We start from the raw sequence: 6,666 nt of genomic DNA, 5'->3' as shown, positions 1-6,666 counted from the left end.
GCCTTGAGAAGAGCAACAGAGCCGGGGAAGGGGCTGGAGAACGAGCCTTTTGAGAGGTGGCTGAGGGACCTGGGGCTGTTTAGCCTGGAGAAAAGGATGCTGAAGGGAGACCTCATGACTGTCTACAACTGCCTGGAAGGAGGTTGAATTGAGGTGGGTGCTGGTCTCTTCTCTGAGTGACAGGTGATAGGACGAGAGGAAATGGCCTCAAGTCCACCAGGACAGGTTCAGATTGGACATCAGGAAATATTTCTTCACCGAAAGGGTTCTCCGGCACTGGCAGAGGCTGCACAGGGAGGTGATGGAGTCCCCATCCCTGAAGCGGTCTAAAAGCCGGGTAGATGAGGTGCCCAGGGATCTGGTTTGGTAGTGGGCAAATACAGTTGGACTAGATCTCAAAGGTCTTTTCCAACCAAACGATTCTATGATTCTAATAGGCGCTGTGTATTTTCAAGCCTACAGATTGCTCAGAGTCCTTCTGTTTTCCTTGAGCCTCCTATCCTTGTTCCTAGGGAGACCAGTCAGTAAAATGCATGGTAATACATGGCAAACGTTTTGTTGTTATTTATTGCACCATTAAGGTACTAGATATGTAAGCATAAATAATACAGTTCGAGAAAACGGCTACTTGATGTAGTAATATGTCAGTTTGGATTTGTGGGAAAGGCCTGGGGCTGGCTGTTTCAGTCCTGTTTTGCAAATCCAGAGCCTTGCTGCAGGTCCAGCAAACGTACAGCACTCAGCCTCCAGCGCAGCCAAACAGCTCCAAGAGTTTTGCAGTTCTGCTGTTACTGCACAGTCAAATGGCAATCACAGCGTGGTCTTTGGGTCTAAAGGTGGGAAAAGATGACTGGGCCCAGCCGTCTGACTGATGTGACGGTCTACTGCCATGATTGGCTTTGAACATCAAACACACACAAGAAAATCTTACCTTTGACATTTACGAGGCCTTCTTGGCCATATTTTTAACGTGTCCTCATAACGGCCCTGATGGGAGACACCTTAAAATACAACAAAGTGGACTTTCAAAATTTAGGAGCCAAACCGCAGTATGAGCTGAGAGCTGAGAGCTGGGGCAGAGATGGGGCAAACATAACAGACTCTAACTTTCACCTTTTTTTTTGCCAGCTGTTTGGGAATACCTGATTTTCTGGACATAAAGAAAAAATTTTTCACGGAAAGAGTCATTGGGCACTGGCAGAGGCTGCCCAGGAATGGGGTCGAGTCACCTTCCCTGGAGGTGTTCAAAGGACGGGTGGATGAAGTGCTGAGGGACATGGTTTCGGGATTGATAGGAATGGTTGGACTCGATGATCCAGTGGGTCCTTTCCAACCTGGTGATTCTAGGATTTCTGAAGGTTAAGCAATATCATACATGTTTCTTAAAATATCACGGTATAACTTTAACTTAATTTCCTTCATCTCTCACGTTAGGGGTTTGTGACTGTATTGACTGGAAATCTGGGATGCGGGTTATGCAGAGCTAATGCTGGTCTTTTAAATCTGCTCTTCACCGAAGGTTGCTTTGTAAAAGGTGAAATGAACCAGTTGACTTTTCTAGTCCTGTTTCTTACCAGGCATTTGGAAAAAGATATGCCAAATGTCCATTTGAATGTGTTGGAAATTGAAGCCAGTCTTTGCGTCTGGCTATGTGAGGCAAATATCCGCTGTTGATCTGGAGCGTGGATCTGAAGGGTCTCGCTATAGAAAGACTTTGTCAGTTCTTCTCACCTTCAGTGCTTGATTTTTTTTCCAATCGAAATTCAAGTCCTTTTGTGTTTCCTTGCTGTTCCCATCAGCTGCTTCTGCTGGTGAACATAGCCTGTCATTGTTCCCTGAATTCCCCACAACCGTTATCCACTATCAAGTCATAAAAGCGGATTTGATATCATCTCAACAGGAATGATTTTCATCTAGGTGTGATGAATACTTCTTGCACTCCAGTAGCTTGGATTTAAGCCATGCATAATTTTTGCATTAATTATATCTTTACTGTTTAATTGCTGCAATTAGCAGCATCACTTTCTCTGAGCCATCACTGTCATCATGTGGCCTCCACGTTATAGCAGGCTGTCACTTTTGCAGGGGCAAGCTGTGCTGATTCTCACGTGTGGGGTGTCCACGTGGAAAATAATTACATGAAACCCAAATGACCAGTCCAGGTGTTTACTGCAGCAGTGTCCTGTATGCAGGACGACTTTCTTCTGAGGACACCAAAGCATTGTGTTCAACTGACCAAAAGAAAGTATGCCTGAGCTGCAGTCTCTTCTTTATGAAGGCACCCAAACCTCTACAAGGCAAGCGCAAAAGGGTGCCTCTCTGAAAATCATCTTTCATGTCCTCTGCGTGGCTTGAGACAGCTACATAGAGTACAGGGAAGCTGGAATTGAGTGTCAAGCTGAGTTTTAAGGATCCTCATAGACTCAACTTGCTGCACCACATCCGCTTGAGAAATGCCAGTAAATTCCACCTGGAAATGCATGCATGTTGTTTAGGAACTGTTGGGGCCGAGTACTGGGAGGCAGACTGCTGCTTAGTTAATATGACTGCACTCTTCAAAGGCACTCATAGCTCGTCATGTAATGCAGAAGGAGTTCGGTTCATAGCTATTAGGATGATGCTCTGGAAGACCTGGGTGCTTCCTGCTCTCTGGTGAAAATGTTAAATGGTGGACTAGTGACAGGAGTGTCACCAGCAACACTTCTGGTGGTGTCTGCGAGTGCTTTAGGAATCTAGCCTCGTCTAATGCGCTGCTGCATCTGCCGTGGGGAGGTTCTGTGCAGAGACAGCTATGTGTTTATAAGACCCGGGGGAACCCTGTAATGATGAGTGGAGTGGAAGCATCTTATAGGCAGGCACGGGACCCTTTGCCTGTGTCTCGCAGCACAGCTAGGTGAAGCCCAAACTGTTAGTGCTGCAGGCTACAACTTCACTGTTTCTGGCTTTTTGAATGAAAATTTTCAACACTACCTCTTGTCAGCCTTCTGCACTAAATTAAAATCCTTTTTAGATAATGTCAGAGGGATGCCAGAACAACGGGTTATTAATCCTACAGCTGTAACAGCTGGGGAAAGCTGCCTAGGCTGGAGTATACTCGTGATACCAGCCGAGTACCAAAGTCCATCCTTCCATTCTATGGAGAAAAGGGCTTGTTGCTCTTCCAGTAATGTGACCAGCCCTGAAGAGATGATACAAATTAAAACTGCACTCTGTTATTCAGAAACAAGATTAGCTCTTTAAGGAGAGTCATGCTTTGTACTGTGCTTCTTGTGCTCGGGAGGCTTCTGCCTGTCTGAATCCCCCTCCCTCTCAGTGCTAAGCTGTCTGCTAACAGCACCATCAGCCATCCTTACTTTACTGCACAATATCCAGCAAGCAACAAACCCCGATAATTATCTAGCAGCAGGAGTTCCTTATGCAGGAGAAATGTTCCTTGTGCCTCTAGACGTTCTTCCTTAAATAAGGGTCAGCTATCCTGCTGACTGCATAAAACTGGCGTTACCCTCAGTATGAACGCTTATTTTGAGTAACACAGAAAGAAACACAACTTCATGAGCTGCTTTTAACCCTCAGTGATTTTTTTTGTTTTTTTTTTTTTTTTTGTGCATAGGATGAGAAGGCCATGTCTGTGGAGACTTTTTGCAATGGCTCTACTGGGAGTTCTTACTATTGTTGCATTCATTTGAGTTTGCTTACACAGACAAAAATCACTCGAGCAAAATCGCTGCTGATTGCTCCACAAATGGGAATGACGTTGAGGTGACAGTTATATGGGCTCAGTTGTGGATATAAACCATTTTCTTGTGTTGGAAAAGATGCCTTGAGAGGGGCTCGATATTTTTGCATTTGCTTTCAAGCACTTGGGAAGAAAAGCAGCGATTACAGTATGTGACTTTGGGTCAGTTGAAGTCGCCCAGCGATGAACATTTATGTCACGTATTACCAGCTTTTTAAAAGGCACTGTTCTGTGCCAGTGGTTACCCACAGTATAGATAATTGTAAAACAAACTCCATATTCTAGTTGACACCCTTTCTAATTACATCTCACCTTCATTAGGCTGTTAAAGTGATAAATGCTAGCAGTTACATTGAACTCCAGTGGAAACCCTCCGCCTGTGGCATGCACTGGCTGCTGTGATAGATTTGCCCGGGAGCCTGGCAGTGCTCTGCCAGCGCTGCGAAGCCCTGAACAAAGCCGCCACAAAAAGGGGGAGCAAAAAAAAAAGCAACCTGCAAAGCAGCTTGGCTGATGCGAGTGCCTGAGCACAATGCCCATACGTGGCACCGAAGCGCAGGGCTGGTGAGGGCTGATCTGCTGCCTTCTTCTCATTTTAATTAGATCGGTGCAGGAGAGGGGAAGTGAGCAGATCTGGCGCGTGCTTTCATGTGAGATAAGGCATTTGGATCTTGTACTTGTGGCTGTGCTGTGGTCCTCGTGTGCTCACGTGTTCTGGCTGTCCCCTGTTCCTGCACATGCAGCCTCCCTCGCGGGAAGGGGCAGGTTTCCTGGGAATGGCATAGATGGATGTCTGTGCTCTGTGCATATGTAGGCCTTAAGTGTGAGCAGTCACCCGTGCTCTAGCTCGTATGTGATCTCCTGCTTGTGAGCTGGAGACGAGTGGGCAAACAAAAATGCCCTCTCTGTCCGCAGAAGGGATGCGATGGGCTGGAGTGTGTGGGGATGGAGGGTGCTGAGGATTCCCGGGTGCGGAGTTGGCCGTGGTGGGGTGCCCTGGCCTCCCTTCCTCCCAGGCAGCCCTGTCTGGAGAGCCAGGGAAAGAGCTGGTGAGACTGAATTTGGCTGAGAAAGGACTTTTTCCCTGCTGAGTGACTTGGAAGAGAAGCAGGGAGCAAGGGAAGGAAGGGGCCATCTTTACCCCAGCGCTGCCTCCTGCTCCCCTGATCCTTTTCCACAGGGCTGTTCTCTTGCTCCCTCTCTCCCATCTCTGTGGGACATTTTGCCCTTCCCTGGTGTGTTTCCCCCCCAGGAGCCATGGGGGCCTGTGGCAGAGCTGGCCCCAAGCATGGGGTCAGCCCCGGGCTCCCCTCACAGCGATCGTTGCCGCCAGCACTGCATCCTGGGCACATGCCGCAGGGACCGTGGGGAGGAGAGCCATCTGCCCCGGCTAGAGGGAGCCGAGGGCTGTTGGTGCCGTGCTCAGCTGCCCGTGGGCCTCCCAGGGGGGCAGGAAGAGGAGCCGGAGTGCTTGGAACAGTGTTACAGCCCACACGTGGCCAGTGTCCATCAGCGCTGGGCTACCATCCCAGAGGTGGAACTCCAGCAGCTCCCGGAGCGTGGGATGGCTCCTGCCCTGAGTCTGGCCTCTGTCCTGGACTGGGAAGAGTGGAGGAAACACCAAACAGGAGCTGCCCTGCGGCCTGGGAACGGTGGGCCAGAGGGTTTGGAGTTGCTTGCGGTGCCTGTGCAGCGGCTGCCTGGTGCCTGGCTGTTCCCGGGCGGATACAGCTTCACAGCTGCTGCCGAGCAGCCCAGGTTCCATCCCATAGCAAATTTAGTTTTAAACCTTGCAATGTTTTGTTTGTTCCCCATATGCGGCACAGTGGAGAGATCGGCCAGCCGCTGCAGGAGCAGATGTTGCTTTTCCTTATGGATTGAGCCAATGCAGGAGATGCAGCGATAGAGGTCTTTATCTTTTTAAAAATAAATACGATGGCTTCTGCATGCTTTTTACAGAGGGTTTCCGTAGGGCATCTGCTGTTGCTGCCAAGACCATGCCCTGAATTGTGCCCAGGCTTGCCAAAATAACCAGGTTCTCCTATGAGTAAGTAATTTCCCAGAGAAGGATGGCCCAAATCGCCTCTTGTTATGGTTTCTGATCTTCCTACAGACAGATTGAGGGCTTCTCAAATGCGTTTGCTGTCTGAAATGATTTGCTTGAATATGGCCATTAGTCACTTCTGATTTATGAATCTTTATGCCCGTGAGCAGCTCAAAGTAAGGTATTTGAGATTCAAAATCCTGGCTGTGCTGATGTGTTGATTAACTGGTCTGAATGCATTAAGGATCTTGATGTGTTTCTATTTTCTGACTGAAATGAGTGTGACCTTTAAATGCTTTGTACTACAAAAAATAATAAGTCATTAACTCCTTAGTAGTTGGCCTATGCCTTAAGAATGTGATTCAGCATTAGGAAGAGACGGCTGTGGGCTGCTTACTGACAAATGGGAGCAGTGGACTTTGCTCCAGCTGCTTTCCCCAGGGATGGCTTTTTGAGCTGTGCATTGCCTTGCCATATCCAAGCATCTTGCAGAAGTGCCCTGAGCAAAGTTATCAACATCTGTCACATATTATTTTGTCCCTTTTCCCAGGAAAAGAACCAGGTGGAAGAGAGTGATTTGTTTCAGTATGAAACAAATCACTCTCTTCCACATACATCAGTATGGATGCCTTCTCTAATAAGGACTGTTTTCTGAATCTCGTTAGCTACAGACCAGACACCTCACTGGTCTGTTGATGTGGAAATTCTATGTGTTTTCACCCAAATGATGGAAGTCCAGTCTGTTTTCATTTACTCAGTCTGCACAATGCTCAGTCTATTTTTTGTGACTGTTTTCTGTGACTGAAGGAGTTGCTTGGAATACTATTTTTTAATATATTCTTGCCAGTAAAATTATTTGCAGGAAAGTAACAAGAAAGTAGTAGGA

Source organism: Cuculus canorus, chromosome 3 (genome assembly GCF_017976375.1).
Source record: "Cuculus canorus isolate bCucCan1 chromosome 3, bCucCan1.pri, whole genome shotgun sequence".
Classification (NCBI taxonomy): Eukaryota; Metazoa; Chordata; class Aves; order Cuculiformes; family Cuculidae; genus Cuculus; species Cuculus canorus.
This window is presented reverse-complemented; position numbering follows the sequence as displayed.